The 20,413-nt window shown below is 44.8% G+C and overlaps 13 non-coding genes across 13 annotated transcripts; all 13 read left to right on the top strand.

The window, feature by feature from the left end:
- Positions 1-567: 567 nt before the first annotated feature.
- trnae-cuc (transfer RNA glutamic acid (anticodon CUC)) lies at positions 568-639 on the top strand. The gene has a single exon. It is a non-coding gene; the product is annotated as a tRNA-Glu (tRNA).
- A 1,233-nt stretch (positions 640-1,872) lies between these two features.
- On the top strand, positions 1,873-1,945 carry trnaf-gaa (transfer RNA phenylalanine (anticodon GAA)). The gene has a single exon. It is a non-coding gene; the product is annotated as a tRNA-Phe (tRNA).
- Positions 1,946-2,861: 916 nt separating this feature from the next.
- On the top strand, positions 2,862-2,933 carry trnae-cuc (transfer RNA glutamic acid (anticodon CUC)). The gene has a single exon. It is a non-coding gene; the product is annotated as a tRNA-Glu (tRNA).
- Positions 2,934-4,166: 1,233 nt separating this feature from the next.
- trnaf-gaa (transfer RNA phenylalanine (anticodon GAA)) lies at positions 4,167-4,239 on the top strand. Its single transcript has one exon. It is a non-coding gene; the product is annotated as a tRNA-Phe (tRNA).
- Positions 4,240-5,155: 916 nt separating this feature from the next.
- trnae-cuc (transfer RNA glutamic acid (anticodon CUC)) lies at positions 5,156-5,227 on the top strand. Its single transcript has one exon. It is a non-coding gene; the product is annotated as a tRNA-Glu (tRNA).
- Positions 5,228-6,460: 1,233 nt separating this feature from the next.
- trnaf-gaa (transfer RNA phenylalanine (anticodon GAA)) lies at positions 6,461-6,533 on the top strand. Its single transcript has one exon. It is a non-coding gene; the product is annotated as a tRNA-Phe (tRNA).
- A 916-nt stretch (positions 6,534-7,449) lies between these two features.
- trnae-cuc (transfer RNA glutamic acid (anticodon CUC)) lies at positions 7,450-7,521 on the top strand. The gene has a single exon. It is a non-coding gene; the product is annotated as a tRNA-Glu (tRNA).
- A 1,233-nt stretch (positions 7,522-8,754) lies between these two features.
- Positions 8,755-8,827, top strand: trnaf-gaa (transfer RNA phenylalanine (anticodon GAA)). Its single transcript has one exon. It is a non-coding gene; the product is annotated as a tRNA-Phe (tRNA).
- Positions 8,828-11,037: 2,210 nt separating this feature from the next.
- On the top strand, positions 11,038-11,110 carry trnaf-gaa (transfer RNA phenylalanine (anticodon GAA)). The gene has a single exon. It is a non-coding gene; the product is annotated as a tRNA-Phe (tRNA).
- A 2,221-nt stretch (positions 11,111-13,331) lies between these two features.
- Positions 13,332-13,404, top strand: trnaf-gaa (transfer RNA phenylalanine (anticodon GAA)). The gene has a single exon. It is a non-coding gene; the product is annotated as a tRNA-Phe (tRNA).
- A 2,221-nt stretch (positions 13,405-15,625) lies between these two features.
- Positions 15,626-15,698, top strand: trnaf-gaa (transfer RNA phenylalanine (anticodon GAA)). The gene has a single exon. It is a non-coding gene; the product is annotated as a tRNA-Phe (tRNA).
- Positions 15,699-17,908: 2,210 nt separating this feature from the next.
- Positions 17,909-17,981, top strand: trnaf-gaa (transfer RNA phenylalanine (anticodon GAA)). The gene has a single exon. It is a non-coding gene; the product is annotated as a tRNA-Phe (tRNA).
- A 2,221-nt stretch (positions 17,982-20,202) lies between these two features.
- Positions 20,203-20,275, top strand: trnaf-gaa (transfer RNA phenylalanine (anticodon GAA)). The gene has a single exon. It is a non-coding gene; the product is annotated as a tRNA-Phe (tRNA).
- The last annotated feature ends 138 nt before the right edge of the window (positions 20,276-20,413 follow it).

The following is a 20,413-nucleotide window of genomic DNA, read 5'->3' as shown; positions in this document are numbered from 1 at the left end:
GAGCGCTGGCCCGATCCCCGTATGGGCCATCGCAATTTTTCATAATTTTTATTCGGTTTTTAGTAACATTTACAATCAAATCTTCATAACGAAACAAATCCACACGCAATCCCAAGGGATGGGACTTATTTGGAATAACAGCCATTGCTTCTTTGCCGACGGTGTGCAGAGCACAACTTTCTGTTCATAACGTGTTTCTTGCTTTGCTGATAACCGATGAACTGGAGACCAGTTCCCGGCAATGGTTAAAAGCAGAACAGACAGACAGAACGGTTCTGTCGCCCTTGATGGGCAAAAGGCTTCAGTTCAGATCAAAAACACCAAATGAAATGTTCACACGGTACCGAGAGTGAAAATTCCCGGAAAAAGGAGAGAATGAAATGGATTTCAGTGGATGCCTAGCCGCACTTAACGCTGTGATTGCGCGGACATGTCTTTGGTGTTCTCCACAAAAACTGCTTTTTGCTGTGAACAGTTTTCCCTGGCGCGAATGTGATGAAAGTTTCGAAAAAGCAAGGAGGAAAGACTGGGTTGGTCTGTTTGCTGGCACAGACGTTTGCAGCAGCTTCCCTGGTGGTCTAGTGGTTAGGATTCGGCGCTCTCACCGCCGCGGCCCGGGTTCGATTCCCGGTCAGGGAACATTGTATTTGCGTTGCTTCGAAATGCAATGCTGCTTTTGAACAAGCTTGCAGCTCACCTTGCTGTTGTTGCCCCAATCATCAGCAGCGCGTTGTGATACAACATACACTTCTGTTTTCAAGTCTGCACCAAATGACAAGATCTCGCTCAACAAGTGGAACTACAATTGCTGAAAGACAACGTAAATGTTGCCAATCATGGCTTTCTTTAGTCTTCCAGGTACCTATTTGCGCCACATCACTCGAGCTTATCATCAATCAAAGCATTGCCACTGTGGAAATATTCAGCATTTTAAACTTCGCAAAGTGTGCAAGACTGGAATCAGGGAATGCCTGGACCATGGGGACCGATAACTTATCCTTGAGCATTCATTTGGCCTGGGCCCCTTCTATATTGCACATTGGCTCACTGCGTGTCAATGTTTACCGTTCACAGGCGATTTGCAAGATCTGAATTTCCCGGCAGAGAATTCATGGAGTTTTTCATCAAACCGAGATTCACCATCACTAACGTTAAATCTCTCCTTGATTCGCGACTCTTATCTCTCTTCATCATATCACTGCTAAGGACTGAACCTGCTTTAATTTCACCTTGGCTCGGGGTCAGTGCGGCTCAATAGGACTTCGGCCCGTCTCCTTTTGACAACCCATCAGTGCCGAGAACAGAACGGGGAATTTTACTGACATGTTATGTTCTGAATCAGTTATAAACTCTCCAGTATATTTCACTGTGTCTTCAACACTGTGAGATCTAGCCTGGTGTGCAATCTTTGTGTCTTTATGAACACTTCAGCAGAACATTAAACGTACATATGGAACTACAATTGCTGATTGACACTGTACGGTTTGCCAACATTTAAGTGCAGTGTGAGAACAATCACAATGATCATTATTCTTCCATGTACCTTCTTGCGCGGCATCACCCTAACAAACCGAGCTGATCACAGCCCGGCTATCAGTCAATTCATTGCCAGTGCGGAAAAATGCACATTTTCAAGTTAGCAACGTGCACAATCCCGGAATCAGAGAGTGCCTGGATCGTGGGCAGTGATAAATTAACATGAGCATAAAGATTTTCAATATGATTATACATTACATGAACACATCCCGAGCTCCGAGATGTGTTTGCGAGCCATTGCCCCGAAATGAGGACTGAGTGTGCGGGGCTATTCCGACCGGGGTTTAAGTTTTCTTTCAAAAAGGTGCGAGAAAGTTTTGCTTCGTTTTCTGTCGGGCCGAAATAGCTCAGTTGGGAGAGCGTTAGACTGAAGATCTAAAGGTCCCTGGTTCAATCCCGGGTTTCGGCAATATCTGGTGATTTTGCGTTTCCTTCATTTTCAGGGGAGAAGCTGGTTTGATATCGAGACAGTGCTTGAGGGATGGGCTGTTCAGCGGTTGCGTGATACTAATTTTCGACATGACTTTTTTTAGATTCAGCGCTCTTTTTCTGTTACTTTCTAGTTATACTCTGCCCAGTTTTGTATATGAAGAATGAACAATGTTTAAGCGATGCGATGTGTTCAATTCTTATGCAGTAACTCTATCACCCAGTGTGTGCCGGATACAAAATCATCTCAGGCTGGGCTTTCACGGAGTCCTAGGGCATTTTGTTGCCGTTTAAATCGGTCGTTTAGGGCGTGGTATTAATAAAGCCAAGAGCGCGGGCCCGATCCCCGTATGGGCCATCGCAGTTTTTCATAATTTTTATTCGGTTTTTAGTAACATTTACAATCAAATCTTCATAACGAAACAAATCCACACGCAATCCCAAGGGATGGGACTTATTTGGAATAACAGCCATTGCTTCTTTGCCGACGGTGTGCAGAGCACAACTTTCTGTTCATAACGTGTTTCTTGCTTTGCTGATAACCGATGAACTGGAGACCAGTTCCCGGCAATGGTAAAAAGCAGAACAGACAGACAGAACGGTTCTGTCGCCCTTGATGGGCAAAAGGCTTCAGTTCAGGACAAAAACACCAAATGAAATGTTCACACGGTACCGAGAGTGAAAATTCCCGGAAAAAGGAGAGAATGAAATGGATTTCAGTGGATGCCTAGCCGCACTTAACGCTGTGATTGCGCGGACATGTCTTTGGTGTTCTCCACAAAAACTGCTTTTTGCTGTGAACAGTTTTCCCTGGCGCGAATGTGATGAAAGTTTCGAAAAAGCAAGGAGGAAAGACTGGGTTGGTCTGTTTGCTGGCACAGACGTTTGCAGCAGCTTCCCTGGTGGTCTAGTGGTTAGGATTCGGCGCTCTCACCGCCGCGGCCCGGGTTCGATTCCCGGTCAGGGAACATTGTATTTGCGTTGCTTCGAAATGCAATGCTGCTTTTGAACAAGCTTGCAGCTCACCTTGCTGTTGTTGCCCCAATCATCAGCAGCGCGTCGTGATACAACATACACTTCTGTTTTAAAGTCTGCACTAAATGACAAGATCTCGCTCAACAAGTGGAACTACAATTGCTGAAAGACAACGTAAATGTTGCCAATCATGGCTTTCTTTAGTCTTCCAGGTACCTATTTGCGCCACATCACTCGAGCTTATCATCAAACAAAGCATTGCCACTGTGGAAATATTCAGCATTTTAAACTTCGCAAAGTGTGCAAGACTGGAATCAGGGAATGCCTGGACCATGGGGACCGATAACTTATCCTTGAGCATTCATTTGGACTGGGCCCCTTCTATATTGCACATTGGCTCACTGCGTGTCAATGTTTACCGTTCACAGGCGATTTGCAAGATCTGAATTTCCCGGCAGAGAATTCATGGAGTTTTTCATCAAACCGAGATTCACCATCACTAACGTTAAATCTCTCCTTGATTCGCGACTCTTATCTCTCTTCATCATATCACTGCTAAGGACTGAACCTGCATTAATTTCACCTTGGCTCGGGGTCAGTGCGGCTCAATAGGACTTCGGCCCGTCTCCTTTTGACAACCCATCAGTGCCGAGAACAGAACGGGGAATTTTACTGACATGTTATGTTCTGAATCAGTTATATACTCTCCAGTATATTTCACTGTGTCTTCAACACTGTGAGATCTAGCCTGGTGTGCAATCTTTGTGTCTTTATGAACACTTCAGCAGAACATTAAACGTACATATGGAACTACAATTGCTGATTGACACTGTACGGTTTGCCAACATTTAAGTGCAGTGTGAGAACAATCACAATGATCATTATTCTTCCATGTACCTTCTTGCGCGGCATCACCCTAACAAACCGAGCTGATCACAGCCCGGCTATCAGTCAATTCATTGCCAGTGCGGAAAAATGCACATTTTCAAGTTAGCAACGTGCACAATCCCGGAATCAGAGAGTGCCTGGATCGTGGGCAGTGATAAATTAACATGAGCATAAAGATTTTCAATATCATTATACATTACATGAACACATCCCGAGCTCCGAGATGTGTTTGCGAGCCATTGCCCCGAAATGAGGACTGAGTGTGCGGGGCTATTCCGACCGGGGTTTAAGTTTTCTTTCAAAAAGGTGCGAGAAAGTTTTGCTTCGTTTTCTGTCGGGCCGAAATAGCTCAGTTGGGAGAGCGTTAGACTGAAGATCTAAAGGTCCCTGGTTCAATCCCGGGTTTCGGCAATATCTGGTGATTTTGCGTTTCCTTCATTTTCAGGGGAGAAGCTGGTTTGATATCGAGACAGTGCTTGAGGGATGGGCTGTTCAGCGGTTGCGTGATACTAATTTTCGACATGACTTTTTTTAGATTCAGCGCTCTTTTTCTGTTACTTTCTAGTTATACTCTGCCCAGTTTTGTATATGAAGAATGAACAATGTTTAAGCGATGCGATGTGTTCAATTCTTATGCAGTAACTCTATCACCCAGTGTGTGCCGGATACAAAATCATCTCAGGCTGGGCTTTCACGGAGTCCTAGGGCATTTTGTTGCCGTTTAAATCGGTCGTTTAGGGCGTGGTATTAATAAAGCCAAGAGCGCGGACCCGATCCCCGTATGGGCCATCGCAATTTTTCATAATTTTTATTCGGTTTTTAGTAACATTTACAATCAAATCTTCATAACGAAACAAATCCACACGCAATCCCAAGGGATGGGACTTATTTGGAATAACAGCCATTGCTTCTTTGCCGACGGTGTGCAGAGCACAACTTTCTGTTCATAACGTGTTTCTTGCTTTGCTGATAACCGATGAACTGGAGACCAGTTCCCGGCAATGGTAAAAAGCAGAACAGACAGACAGAACGGTTCTGTCGCCCTTGATGGGCAAAAGGCTTCAGTTCAGGACAAAAACACCAAATGAAATGTTCACACGGTACCGAGAGTGAAAATTCCCGGAAAAAGGAGAGAATGAAATGGATTTCAGTGGATGCCTAGCCGCACTTAACGCTGTGATTGCGCGGAAATGTCTTTGGTGTTCTCCACAAAAACTGCTTTTTGCTGCGAACAGTTTTCCCTGGCGCGAATGTGATGAAAATTTCGAAAAAGCAAGGAGGAAAGACTGGGTTGGTCTGTTTGCTGGCACAGACGTTTGCAGCAGCTTCCCTGGTGGTCTATTGGTTAGGATTCGGCGCTCTCACCGCCGCGGCCCGGGTTCGATTCCCGGTCAGGGAACATTGTATTTGCGTTGCTTCGAAATGCAATGCTGCTTTTGAACAAGCTTGCAGCTCACCTTGCTGTTGTTGCCCCAATCATCAGCAGCGCGTCGTGATACAACATACACTTCTGTTTTCAAGTCTGCACCAAATGACAAGATCTCGCTCAACAAGTGGAACTACAATTGCTGAAAGACAACGTAAATGTTGCCAATCATGGCTTTCTTTAGTCTTCCAGGTACCTATTTGCGCCACATCACTCGAGCTTATCATCAATCAAAGCATTGCCACTGTGGAAATATTCAGCATTTTAAACTTCGCAAAGTGTGCAAGACTGGAATCAGGGAATGCCTGGACCATGGGGACCGATAACTTATCCTTGAGCATTCATTTGGCCTGGGCCCCTTCTATATTGCACATTGGCTCACTGCGTGTCAATGTTTACCGTTCACAGGCGATTTGCAAGATCTGAATTTCCCGGCAGAGAATTCATGGAGTTTTTCATCAAACCGAGATTCACCATCACTAACGTTAAATCTCTCCTTGATTCGCGACTCTTATCTCTCTTCATCATATCACTGCTAAGGACTGAACCTGCTTTAATTTCACCTTGGCTCGGGGTCAGTGCGGCTCAATAGGACTTCGGCCCGTCTCCTTTTGACAACCCATCAGTGCCGAGAACAGAACGGGGAATTTTACTGACATGTTATGTTCTGAATCAGTTATAAACTCTCCAGTATATTTCACTGTGTCTTCAACACTGTGAGATCTAGCCTGGTGTGCAATCTTTGTGTCTTTATGCACACTTCAGCAGAACATTAAACGTACATATGGAACTACAATTGCTGATTGACACTGTACGGTTTGCCAACATTTAAGTGCAGTGTGAGAACAATCACAATGATCATTATTCTTCCATGTACCTTCTTGCGCGGCATCACCCTAACAAACCGAGCTGATCACAGCCCGGCTATCAGTCAATTCATTGCCAGTGCGGAAAAATGCACATTTTCAAGTTAGCAACGTGCACAATCCCGGAATCAGAGAGTGCCTGGATCGTGGGCAGTGATAAATTAACATGAGCATAAAGATTTTCAATATGATTATACATTACATGAACACATCCCGAGCTCCGAGATGTGTTTGCGAGCCATTGCCCCGAAATGAGGACTGAGTGTGCGGGGCTATTCCGACCGGGGTTTAAGTTTTCTTTCAAAAAGGTGCGAGAAAGTTTTGCTTCGTTTTCTGTCGGGCCGAAATAGCTCAGTTGGGAGAGCGTTAGACTGAAGATCTAAAGGTCCCTGGTTCAATCCCGGGTTTCGGCAATATCTGGTGATTTTGCGTTTCCTTCATTTTCAGGGGAGAAGCTGGTTTGATATCGAGACAGTGCTTGAGGGATGGGCTGTTCAGCGGTTGCGTGATACTAATTTTCGACATGACTTTTTTTAGATTCAGCGCTCTTTTTCTGTTACTTTCTAGTTATACTCTGCCCAGTTTTGTATATGAAGAATGAACAATGTTTAAGCGATGCGATGTGTTCAATTCTTATGCAGTAACTCTATCACCCAGTGTGTGCCGGATACAAAATCATCTCAGGCTGGGCTTTCACGGAGTCCTAGGGCATTTTGTTGCCGTTTAAATCGGTCGTTTAGGGCGTGGTATTAATAAAGCCAAGAGCGCTGGCCCGATCCCCGTATGGGCCATCGCAATTTTTCATAATTTTTATTCGGTTTTTAGTAACATTTACAATCAAATCTTCATAACGAAACAAATCCACACGCAATCCCAAGGGATGGGACTTATTTGGAATAACAGCCATTGCTTCTTTGCCGACGGTGTGCAGAGCACAACTTTCTGTTCATAACGTGTTTCTTGCTTTGCTGATAACCGATGAACTGGAGACCAGTTCCCGGCAATGGTTAAAAGCAGAACAGACAGACAGAACGGTTCTGTCGCCCTTGATGGGCAAAAGGCTTCAGTTCAGATCAAAAACACCAAATGAAATGTTCACACGGTACCGAGAGTGAAAATTCCCGGAAAAAGGAGAGAATGAAATGGATTTCAGTGGATGCCTAGCCGCACTTAACGCTGTGATTGCGCGGACATGTCTTTGGTGTTCTCCACAAAAACTGCTTTTTGCTGTGAACAGTTTTCCCTGGCGCGAATGTGATGAAAGTTTCGAAAAAGCAAGGAGGAAAGACTGGGTTGGTCTGTTTGCTGGCACAGACGTTTGCAGCAGCTTCCCTGGTGGTCTAGTGGTTAGGATTCGGCGCTCTCACCGCCGCGGCCCGGGTTCGATTCCCGGTCAGGGAACATTGTATTTGCGTTGCTTCGAAATGCAATGCTGCTTTTGAACAAGCTTGCAGCTCACCTTGCTGTTGTTGCCCCAATCATCAGCAGCGCGTCGTGATACAACATACACTTCTGTTTTAAAGTCTGCACTAAATGACAAGATCTCGCTCAACAAGTGGAACTACAATTGCTGAAAGACAACGTAAATGTTGCCAATCATGGCTTTCTTTAGTCTTCCAGGTACCTATTTGCGCCACATCACTCGAGCTTATCATCAAACAAAGCATTGCCACTGTGGAAATATTCAGCATTTTAAACTTCGCAAAGTGTGCAAGACTGGAATCAGGGAATGCCTGGACCATGGGGACCGATAACTTATCCTTGAGCATTCATTTGGACTGGGCCCCTTCTATATTGCACATTGGCTCACTGCGTGTCAATGTTTACCGTTCACAGGCGATTTGCAAGATCTGAATTTCCCGGCAGAGAATTCATGGAGTTTTTCATCAAACCGAGATTCACCATCACTAACGTTAAATCTCTCCTTGATTCGCGACTCTTATCTCTCTTCATCATATCACTGCTAAGGACTGAACCTGCTTTAATTTCACATTGGCTCGGGGTCAGTGCGGCTCAATAGGACTTCGGCCCGTCTCCTTTTCACAACCCATCAGTGCCGAGAACAGAACGGGGAATTTTACTGACATGTTATGTTCTGAATCAGTTATAAACTCTCCAGTATATTTCACTGTGTCTTCAACACTGTGAGATCTAGCCTGGTGTGCAATCTTTGTGTCTTTATGAACACTTCAGCAGAACATTAAATGTACATATGGAACTACAATTGCTGATTGACACTGTACGGTTTGCCAACATTTAAGTGCAGTGTGAGAACAATCACAATGATCATTATTCTTCCATGTACCTTCTTGCGCGGCATCACCCTAACAAACCGAGCTGATCACAGCCCGGCTATCAGTCAATTCATTGCCAGTGCGGAAAAATGCACATTTTCAAGTTAGCAACGTGCACAATCCCGGAATCAGAGAGTGCCTGGATCGTGGGCAGTGATAAATTAACATGAGCATAAAGATTTTCAATATCATTATACATTACATGAACACATCCCGAGCTCCGAGATGTGTTTGCGAGCCATTGCCCCGAAATGAGGACTGAGTGTGCGGGGCTATTCCGACCGGGGTTTAAGTTTTCTTTCAAAAAGGTGCGAGAAAGTTTTGCTTCGTTTTCTGTCGGGCCGAAATAGCTCAGTTGGGAGAGCGTTAGACTGAAGATCTAAAGGTCCCTGGTTCAATCCCGGGTTTCGGCAATATCTGGTGATTTTGCGTTTCCTTCATTTTCAGGGGAGAAGCTGGTTTGATATCGAGACAGTGCTTGAGGGATGGGCTGTTCAGCGGTTGCGTGATACTAATTTTCGACATGACTTTTTTTAGATTCAGCGCTCTTTTTCTGTTACTTTCTAGTTATACTCTGCCCAGTTTTGTATATGAAGAATGAACAATGTTTAAGCGATGCGATGTGTTCAATTCTTATGCAGTAACTCTATCACCCAGTGTGTGCCGGATACAAAATCATCTCAGGCTGGGCTTTCACGGAGTCCTAGGGCATTTTGTTGCCGTTTAAATCGGTCGTTTAGGGCGTGGTATTAATAAAGCCAAGAGCGCGGGCCCGATCCCCGTATGGGCCATCGCAATTTTTCATAATTTTTATTCGGTTTTTAGTAACATTTACAATCAAATCTTCATAACGAAACAAATCCACACGCAATCCCAAGGGATGGGACTTATTTGGAATAACAGCCATTGCTTCTTTGCCGACGGTGTGCAGAGCACAACTTTCTGTTCATAACGTGTTTCTTGCTTTGCTGATAACCGATGAACTGGAGACCAGTTCCCGGCAATGGTAAAAAGCAGAACAGACAGACAGAACGGTTCTGTCGCCCTTGATGGGCAAAAGGCTTCAGTTCAGGACAAAAACACCAAATGAAATGTTCACACGGTACCGAGAGTGAAAATTCCCGGAAAAAGGAGAGAATGAAATGGATTTCAGTGGATGCCTAGCCGCACTTAACGCTGTGATTGCGCGGAAATGTCTTTGGTGCTCTCCACAAAAACTGCTTTTTGCTGCGAACAGTTTTCCCTGGCGCGAATGTGATGAAAATTTCGAAAAAGCAAGGAGGAAAGACTGGGTTGGTCTGTTTGCTGGCACAGACGTTTGCAGCAGCTTCCCTGGTGGTCTAGTGGTTAGGATTCGGCGCTCTCACCGCCGCGGCCCGGGTTCAGGGAACATTGTATTTGCGTTGCTTCGAAATGCAATGCTGCTTTTGAACAAGCTTGCAGCTCACCTTGCTGTTGTTGCCCCAATCATCAGCAGCGCGTCGTGATACAACATACACTTCTGTTTTCAAGTCTGCACCAAATGACAAGATCTCGCTCAACAAGTGGAACTACAATTGCTGAAAGACAACGTAAATGTTGCCAATCATGGCTTTCTTTAGTCTTCCAGGTACCTATTTGCGCCACATCACTCGAGCTTATCATCAATCAAAGCATTGCCACTGTGGAAATATTCAGCATTTTAAACTTCGCAAAGTGTGCAAGACTGGAATCAGGGAATGCCTGGACCATGGGGACCGATAACTTATCCTTGAGCATTCATTTGGACTGGGCCCCTTCTATATTGCACATTGGCTCACTGCGTGTCAATGTTTACCGTTCACAGGCGATTTGCAAGATCTGAATTTCCCGGCAGAGAATTCATGGAGTTTTTCATCAAACCGAGATTCACCATCACTAACGTTAAATCTCTCCTTGATTCGCGACTCTTATCTCTCTTCATCATATCACTGCTAAGGACTGAACCTGCTTTAATTTCACATTGGCTCGGGGTCAGTGCGGCTCAATAGGACTTCGGCCCGTCTCCTTTTGACAACCCATCAGTGCCGAGAACAGAACGGGGAATTTTACTGACATGTTATGTTCTGAATCAGTTATAAACTCTCCAGTATATTTCACTGTGTCTTCAACACTGTGAGATCTAGCCTGGTGTGCAATCTTTGTGTCTTTATGAACACTTCAGCAGAACATTAAACGTACATATGGAACTACAATTGCTGATTGACACTGTACGGTTTGCCAACATTTAAGTGCAGTGTGAGAACAATCACAATGATCATTATTCTTCCATGTACCTTCTTGCGCGGCATCACCCTAACAAACCGAGCTGATCACAGCCCGGCTATCAGTCAATTCATTGCCAGTGCGGAAAAATGCACATTTTCAAGTTAGCAACGTGCACAATCCCGGAATCAGAGAGTGCCTGGATCGTGGGCAGTGATAAATTAACATGAGCATAAAGATTTTCAATATCATTATACATTACATGAACACATCCCGAGCTCCGAGATGTGTTTGCGAGCCATTGCCCCGAAATGAGGACTGAGTGTGCGGGGCTATTCCGACCGGGGTTTAAGTTTTCTTTCAAAAAGGTGCGAGAAAGTTTTGCTTCGTTTTCTGTCGGGCCGAAATAGCTCAGTTGGGAGAGCGTTAGACTGAAGATCTAAAGGTCCCTGGTTCAATCCCGGGTTTCGGCAATATCTGGTGGTTTTGCGTTTCCTTCATTTTCAGGGGAGAAGCTGGTTTGATATCGAGACAGTGCTTGAGGGATGGGCTGTTCAGCGGTTGCGTGATACTAATTTTCGACATGACTTTTTTTAGATTCAGCGCTCTTTTTCTGTTACTTTCTAGTTATACTCTGCCCAGTTTTGTATATGAAGAATGAACAATGTTTAAGCGATGCGATGTGTTCAATTCTTATGCAGTAACTCTATCACCCAGTGTGTGCCGGATACAAAATCATCTCAGGCTGGGCTTTCACGGAGTCCTAGGGCATTTTGTTGCCGTTTAAATCGGTCGTTTAGGACGTGGTATTAATAAAGCCAAGAGCGCGGGCCCGATCCCCGTATGGGCCATCGCAATTTTTCATAATTTTTATTCGGTTTTTAGTAACATTTACAATCAAATCTTCATAACGAAACAAATCCACACGCAATCACAAGGGATGGGACTTATTTGGAATAACAGCCATTGCTTCTTTGCCGACGGTGTGCAGAGCACAACTTTCTGTTCATAACGTGTTTCTTGCTTTGCTGATAACCGATAAACTGGAGACCAGTTCCCGGCAATGGTTAAAAGCAGAACAGACAGACAGAACGGTTCTGTCGCCCTTGATGGGCAAAAGGCTTCAGTTCAGATCAAAAACACCAAATGAAATGTTCACACGGTACCGAGAGTGAAAATTCCCGGAAAAAGGAGAGAATGAAATGGATTTCAGTGGATGCCTAGCCGCACTTAACGCTGTGATTGCGCGGACATGTCTTTGGTGTTCTCCACAAAAACTGCTTTTTGCTGTGAACAGTTTTCCCTGGCGCGAATGTGATGAAAGTTTCGAAAAAGCAAGGAGGAAAGACTGGGTTGGTCTGTTTGCTGGCACAGACGTTTGCAGCAGCTTCCCTGGTGGTCTAGTGGTTAGGATTCGGCGCTCTCACCGCCGCGGCCTGGGTTCGATTCTCGTTCAGGGAACATTGTATTTGCGTTGCTTCGAAATGCAATGCTGCTCCTGAACAAGCTTGCAGCTCACCTTGCTGTTGTTGCCCCAATCATCAGCAGCGCGTCGTGATACAACAGACACTTCTGTTTTAAAGTCTGCACTAAATGACAAGATCTCGCTCAACAAGTGGAACTACAATTGCTGAAAGACAACGTAAATTTTGCCAATCATGGCTTTCTTTAGTCTTCCAGGTACCTATTTGCGCCACATCACTCGAGCTTATCATCAATCAAAGCATTGCCACTGTGGAAATATTCAGCATTTTAAACTTCGCAAAGTGTGCAAGACTGGAATCAGGGAATGCCTGGACCATGGGGACCGATAACGTATCCTTGAGCATTCATTTGGCCTGGGCCCCTTCTATATTGCACATTGGCTCACTGCGTGTCAATGTTTCGCGTTCACAGGCGATTTGCAAGATCTGAATTTCCCGGCAGAGAATTCATGGAGTTTTTCATCAAACCGAGATTCACCATCACTAACGTTAAATCTCTCCTTGATTCGCGACTCTTATCTCTCTTCATCATATCACTGCTAAGTACTGAACCTGCTTTAATGTCACCTTGGCTCGGGGTCAGTGCGGCTCAATAGGACTTCGGCCCGTCTCCTTTTCACAACCCATCAGTGCCGAGAACAGAACGGGGAATTTTACTGACATGTTATGTTCTGAATCAGTTATAAACTCTCCAGTATATTTCACTGTGTCTTCAACACTGTGAGATCTAGCCTGGTGTGCAATCTATGTGTCTTTATGAAGACTTCAGCAGAACATTAAATGTACATATGGAACTACAATTGCTGATTGACACTGTACGGTTTGCCAACATTTAAGTGCAGTGTGAGAACAATCACAATTATCATTATTCTTCCATGTACCTTCTTGCGCGGCATCACCCTAACAAACCGAGCTGATCACAGCCCGGCTATCAGTCAATTCATTGCCAGTGCGGAAAAATGCACATTTTCAAGTTAGCAACGTGCACAATCCCGGAATCAGAGAGTGCCTGGATCGTGGGCAGTGATAAATTAACATGAGCATAAAGATTTTCAATATCATTATACATTACATGAACACATCCCGAGCTCCGAGATGTGTTTGCGAGCCATTGCCCCGAAATGAGGACTGAGTGTGCGGGGCTATTCCTACCGGGGTTTAAGTTTTCTTTCAAAAAGGTGCGAGAAAGGTTTGCTGCGTTTTCTGTCGGGCCGAAATAGCTCAGTTGGGAGAGCGTTAGACTGAAGATCTAAAGGTCCCTGGTTCAATCCCGGGTTTCGGCAATATCTGGTGATTTTGCGTTTCCTTCATTTTCAGGGGAGAAGCTGGTTTGATATCGAGACAGTGCTTGAGGGATGGGCTGTTCAGCGGTTGCGTGATACTAATTTTCGACATGACTATTTTTAGATTCAGCGCTCTTTTTCTGTTACTTTCTAGTTATACTCTGCCCAGTTTTGTATATGAAGAGTGAACAATGTTTAAGCGATGCGATGTGTTCAATTCTTATGCAGTAAATCTATCACCCAGTGTGTGCCGGATACAAAATCATCTCAGGCTGGGCTTTCACGGAGCCCTAGGGCATGTTGTTGCCGTTTAAATCGGTCGTTTAGGGCGTGGTATTAATAAAGCCAAGAGCGCGGGCCCGATCCCCGTATGGGCCATCGCAATTTTTCATAATATTTATTCGGTTTTTAGTAACATTTACAATCAAATCTTCATAACGAAACAAATCCACACGCAATCCCAAGGGATGGGAATTATTTGGAATAACAGCCATTGCTTCTTTGCCGACGGTGTGCAGAGCACAACTTTCTGTTCATAACGTGTTTCTTGCTTTGCTGATAACCGATGAACTGGAGACCAGTTCCCGGCAATGGTCAAAAGCAGAACAGACAGACAGAACGGTTCTGTCGCCCTTGATGGGCAAAAGGCTTCAGTTCAGGACAAAAACACCAAATGAAATGTGCACACGGTACCGAGAGTGAAAATTCCCGGAAAAAGGAGAGAATGAAATGGATTTCAGTGGATGCCTAGCCGCACTTAACGCTGTGATTGCGCGGACATGTCTTTGGTGTTCTCCACAAAAACTGCTTTTTGCTGTGAACAGTTTTCCCTGGCGCGAATGTGATGAAAGTTTCGAAAAAGCAAGGAGGAAAGACTGGGTTGGTCTGTTTGCTGGCACAGACGTTTGCAGCAGCTTCCCTGGTGGTCTAGTGGTTAGGATTCGGCGCTCTCACCGCCGCGGACCCGTTTCGATTCCCGGTCAAGGAACATTGTATTTGCGTTGCTTCGAAATGCAATGCTGCTTTTGAACAAGCTTGCAGCTCACCTTGCTGTTGTTGCCCCAATCATCAGCAGCGCGTCGTGATACAACATACACTTCTGTTTTAAAGTCTGCACTAAATGACAAGATCTCGCTCAACAAGTGGAACTACAATTGCTGAAAGACAACGTAAATGTTGCCAATCATGGCTTTCTTTAGTCTTCCAGGTACCTATTTGCGCCACATCACTCGAGCTTATCATCAATCAAAGCATTGCCACTGTGGAAATATTCAGCATTTTAAACTTCGCATAGTGTGCAAGACTGGAATCAGGGAATGCCTGGACCATGGGGACCGATAACTTATCCTTGAGCATTCATTTGGCCTGGGCCCCTTCTATATTGCACATTGGCTCACTGCGTGTCAATGTTTACCGTTCACAGGCGATTTGCAAGATCTGAATTTCCCGGCAGAGAATTCATGGAGTTTTTCATCAAACCGAGATTCACCATCACTAACGTTAAATCTCTCCTTGATTCGCGACTCTTATCTCTCTTCATCATATCACTGCTAAGGACTGAACCTGCTTTAATTTCACATTGGCTCGGGGTCAGTGCGGCTCAATAGGACTTCGGCCCGTCTCCTTTTCACAACCCATCAGTGCCGAGAACAGAACGGGGAATTTTACTGACATGTTATGTTCTGAATCAGTTATAAACTCTCCAGTATATTTCACTGTGTCTTCAACACTGTGAGATCTAGCCTGGTGTGCAATCTTTGTGTCTTTATGAACACTTCAGCAGAACATTAAATGTACATATGGAACTACAATTGCTGATTGACACTGTGCGGTTTGCCAACATTTAAGTGCAGTGTGAGAACAATCACAATGATCATTATTCTTCCATGTACCTTCTTGCGCGGCATCACCCTAACAAACCGAGCTGATCACAGCCCGGCTATCAGTCAATTCATTGCCAGTGCGGAAAAATGCACATTTTCAAGTTAGCAACGTGCACAATCCCGGAATCAGAGAGTGCCTGGATCGTGGGCAGTGATAAATTAACATGAGCATAAAGATTTTCAATATCATTATACATTACATGAACACATCCCGAGCTCCGAGATGTGTTTGCGAGCCATTGCCCCGAAATGAGGACTGAGTGTGCGGGGCTATTCCGACCGGGGTTTAAGTTTTCTTTCAAAAAGGTGCGAGAAAGTTTTGCTTCGTTTTCGGTCGGGCCGAAATAGCTCAGTTGGGAGAGCGTTAGACTGAAGATCTAAAGGTCCCTGGTTCAATCCCGGGTTTCGGCAATATCTGGTGATTTTGCGTTTCCTTCATTTTCAGGGGAGAAGCTGGTTTGATATCGAGACAGTGCTTGAGGGATGGGCTGTTCAGCGGTTGCGTGATACTAATTTTCGACATGACTTTTTTTAGATTCAGCGCTCTTTTTCTGTTACTTTCTAGTTATACTCTGCCCAGTTTTGTATATGAAGAATGAACAATGTTTAAGCGATGCGATGTGTTCAATTCTTATGCAGTAACTCTATCACCCAGTGTGTGCCGGATACAAAATCATCTCAGGCTGGGCTTTCACGGAGTCCTAGGGCATTTTGTTGCCGTTTAAATCGGTCGTTTAGGGCGTGGTATTAATAAAGCCAAGAGCGCGGGCCCGATCCCCGTATGGGCCATCGCAATTTTTCATAATTTTTATTCGGTTTTTAGTAACATTTACAATCAAATCTTCATAACGAAACAAATCCACACGCAATCCCAAGGGATGGGACTTATTTGGAATAACAGCCATTGCTTCTTTGCCGACGGTGTGCAGAGCACAACTTTCTGTTCATAACGTGTTTCTTGCTTTGCTGATAACCGATGAACTGGAGACCAGTTCCCGGCAATGGTAAAAAGCAGAACAGACAGACAGAACGGTTCTGTCGCCCTTGATGGGCAAAAGGCTTCAGTTCAGGACAAAAACACCAAATGAAATGTTCACACGGTACCGAGAGTGAAAATTCCCGGAAAAAGGAGAGAATGAAATGGATTTCAGTGGATGCCTAGCCGCACTTAACGCTGTGATTGCGCGGAAATGTCTTTGGTGTTCTCCACAAAAACTGCTTTTTGCTGCGAACAGTTTTCCCTGGCGCGAATGTGATGAAAATTTCGAAAAAGCAAGGAGGAAAGACTGGGTTGGTCTGTTTGCTGGCACAGACGTTTGCAGCAGCTTCCCTGGTGGTCTAGTGGTTAGGATTCGGCGCTCTCACCGCCGCGGCCCGGGTTCAGGGAACATTGTATTTGCGTTGCTTCGAAATGCAATGCTGCTTTTGAACAAGCTTGCAGCTCACCTTGCTGTTGTTGCCCCAATCATCAGCAGCGCGTCGTGATACAACATACACTTCTGTTTTCAAGTCTGCACCAAATGACAAGATCTCGCTCAACAAGTGGAACTACAATTGCTGAAAGACAACGTAAATGTTGCCAATCATGGCTTTCTTTAGTCTTCCAGGTACCTATTTGCGCCACATCACTCGAGCTTATCATCAATCAAAGCATTGCCACTGTGGAAATATTCAGCATTTTAAACTTCGCAAAGTGTGCAAGACTGGAATCAGGGAATGCCTGGACCATGGGGACCGATAACTTATCCTTGAGCATTCATTTGGACTGGGCCCCTTCTATATTGCACATTGGCTCACTGCGTGTCAATGTTTACCGTTCACAGGCGATTTGCAAGATCTGAATTTCCCGGCAGAGAATTCATGGAGTTTTTCATCAAACCGAGATTCACCATCACTAACGTTAAATCTCTCCTTGATTCGCGACTCTTATCTCTCTTCATCATATCACTGCTAAGGACTGAACCTGCTTTAATTTCACATTGGCTCGGGGTCAGTGCGGCTCAATAGGACTTCGGCCCGTCTCCTTTTGACAACCCATCAGTGCCGAGAACAGAACGGGGAATTTTACTGACATGTTATGTTCTGAATCAGTTATAAACTCTCCAGTATATTTCACTGTGTCTTCAACACTGTGAGATCTAGCCTGGTGTGCAATCTTTGTGTCTTTATGAACACTTCAGCAGAACATTAAACGTACATATGGAACTACAATTGCTGATTGACACTGTACGGTTTGCCAACATTTAAGTGCAGTGTGAGAACAATCACAATGATCATTATTCTTCCATGTACCTTCTTGCGCGGCATCACCCTAACAAACCGAGCTGATCACAGCCCGGCTATCAGTCAATTCATTGCCAGTGCGGAAAAATGCACATTTTCAAGTTAGCAACGTGCACAATCCCGGAATCAGAGAGTGCCTGGATCGTGGGCAGTGATAAATTAACATGAGCATAAAGATTTTCAATATCATTATACATTACATGAACACATCCCGAGCTCCGAGATGTGTTTGCGAGCCATTGCCCCGAAATGAGGACTGAGTGTGCGGGGCTATTCCGACCGGGGTTTAAGTTTTCTTTCAAAAAGGTGCGAGAAAGTTTTGCTTCGTTTTCTGTCGGGCCGAAATAGCTCAGTTGGGAGAGCGTTAGACTGAAGATCTAAAGGTCCCTGGTTCAATCCCGGGTTTCGGCAATATCTGGTGGTTTTGCGTTTCCTTCATTTTCAGGGGAGAAGCTGGTTTGATATCGAGACAGTGCTTGAGGGATGGGCTGTTCAGCGGTTGCGTGATACTAATTTTCGACATGACTTTTTTTAGATTCAGCGCTCTTTTTCTGTTACTTTCTAGTTATACTCTGCCCAGTTTTGTATATGAAGAATGAACAATGTTTAAGCGATGCGATGTGTTCAATTCTTATGCAGTAACTCTATCACCCAGTGTGTGCCGGATACAAAATCATCTCAGGCTGGGCTTTCACGGAGTCCTAGGGCATTTTGTTGCCGTTTAAATCGGTCGTTTAGGACGTGGTATTAATAAAGCCAAGAGCGCGGGCCCGATCCCCGTATGGGCCATCGCAATTTTTCATAATTTTTATTCGGTTTTTAGTAACATTTACAATCAAATCTTCATAACGAAACAAATCCACACGCAATCACAAGGGATGGGACTTATTTGGAATAACAGCCATTGCTTCTTTGCCGACGGTGTGCAGAGCACAACTTTCTGTTCATAACGTGTTTCTTGCTTTGCTGATAACCGATAAACTGGAGACCAGTTCCCGGCAATGGTTAAAAGCAGAACAGACAGACAGAACGGTTCTGTCGCCCTTGATGGGCAAAAGGCTTCAGTTCAGATCAAAAACACCAAATGAAATGTTCACACGGTACCGAGAGTGAAAATTCCCGGAAAAAGGAGAGAATGAAATGGATTTCAGTGGATGCCTAGCCGCACTTAACGCTGTGATTGCGCGGACATGTCTTTGGTGTTCTCCACAAAAACTGCTTTTTGCTGTGAACAGTTTTCCCTGGCGCGAATGTGATGAAAGTTTCGAAAAAGCAAGGAGGAAAGACTGGGTTGGTCTGTTTGCTGGCACAGACGTTTGCAGCAGCTTCCCTGGTGGTCTAGTGGTTAGGATTCGGCGCTCTCACCGCCGCGGCCTGGGTTCGATTCTCGTTCAGGGAACATTGTATTTGCGTTGCTTCGAAATGCAATGCTGCTCCTGAACAAGCTTGCAGCTCACCTTGCTGTTGTTGCCCCAATCATCAGCAGCGCGTCGTGATACAACAGACACTTCTGTTTTAAAGTCTGCACTAAATGACAAGATCTCGCTCAACAAGTGGAACTACAATTGCTGAAAGACAACGTAAATTTTGCCAATCATGGCTTTCTTTAGTCTTCCAGGTACCTATTTGCGCCACATCACTCGAGCTTATCATCAATCAAAGCATTGCCACTGTGGAAATATTCAGCATTTTAAACTTCGCAAAGTGTGCAAGACTGGAATCAGGGAATGCCTGGACCATGGGGACCGATAACGTATCCTTGAGCATTCATTTGGCCTGGGCCCCTTCTATATTGCACATTGGCTCACTGCGTGTCAATGTTTCGCGTTCACAGGCGATTTGCAAGATCTGAATTTCCCGGCAGAGAATTCATGGAGTTTTTCATCAAACCGAGATTCACCATCACTAACGTTAAATCTCTCCTTGATTCGCGACTCTTATCTCTCTTCATCATATCACTGCTAAGTACTGAACCTGCTTTAATGTCACCTTGGCTCGGGGTCAGTGCGGCTCAATAGGACTTCGGCCCGTCTCCTTTTCACAACCCATCAGTGCCGAGAACAGAACGGGGAATTTTACTGACATGTTATGTTCTGAATCAGTTATAAACTCTCCAGTATATTTCACTGTGTCTTCAACACTGTGAGATCTAGCCTGGTGTGCAATCTATGTGTCTTTATGAAGACTTCAGCAGAACATTAAATGTACATATGGAACTACAATTGCTGATTGACACTGTACGGTTTGCCAACATTTAAGTGCAGTGTGAGAACAATCACAATTATCATTATTCTTCCATGTACCTTCTTGCGCGGCATCACCCTAACAAACCGAGCTGATCACAGCCCGGCTATCAGTCAATTCATTGCCAGTGCGGAAAAATGCACATTTTCAAGTTAGCAACGTGCACAATCCCGGAATCAGAGAGTGCCTGGATCGTGGGCAGTGATAAATTAACATGAGCATAAAGATTTTCAATATCATTATACATTACATGAACACATCCCGAGCTCCGAGATGTGTTTGCGAGCCATTGCCCCGAAATGAGGACTGAGTGTGCGGGGCTATTCCTACCGGGGTTTAAGTTTTCTTTCAAAAAGGTGCGAGAAAGGTTTGCTGCGTTTTCTGTCGGGCCGAAATAGCTCAGTTGGGAGAGCGTTAGACTGAAGATCTAAAGGTCCCTGGTTCAATCCCGGGTTTCGGCAATATCTGGTTATTTTGCGTTTCCTTCATTTTCAGGGGAGAAGCTGGTTTGATATCGAGACAGTGCTTGAGGGATGGGCTGTTCAGCGGTTGCGTGATACTAATTTTCGACATGACTATTTTTAGATTCAGCGCTCTTT

This window comes from Pristiophorus japonicus, chromosome 28, assembly GCF_044704955.1.
Source record: "Pristiophorus japonicus isolate sPriJap1 chromosome 28, sPriJap1.hap1, whole genome shotgun sequence".
In the NCBI taxonomy this organism is placed as follows: Eukaryota; Metazoa; Chordata; class Chondrichthyes; family Pristiophoridae; genus Pristiophorus; species Pristiophorus japonicus.
This window is presented reverse-complemented; position numbering and strand designations above follow the sequence as displayed.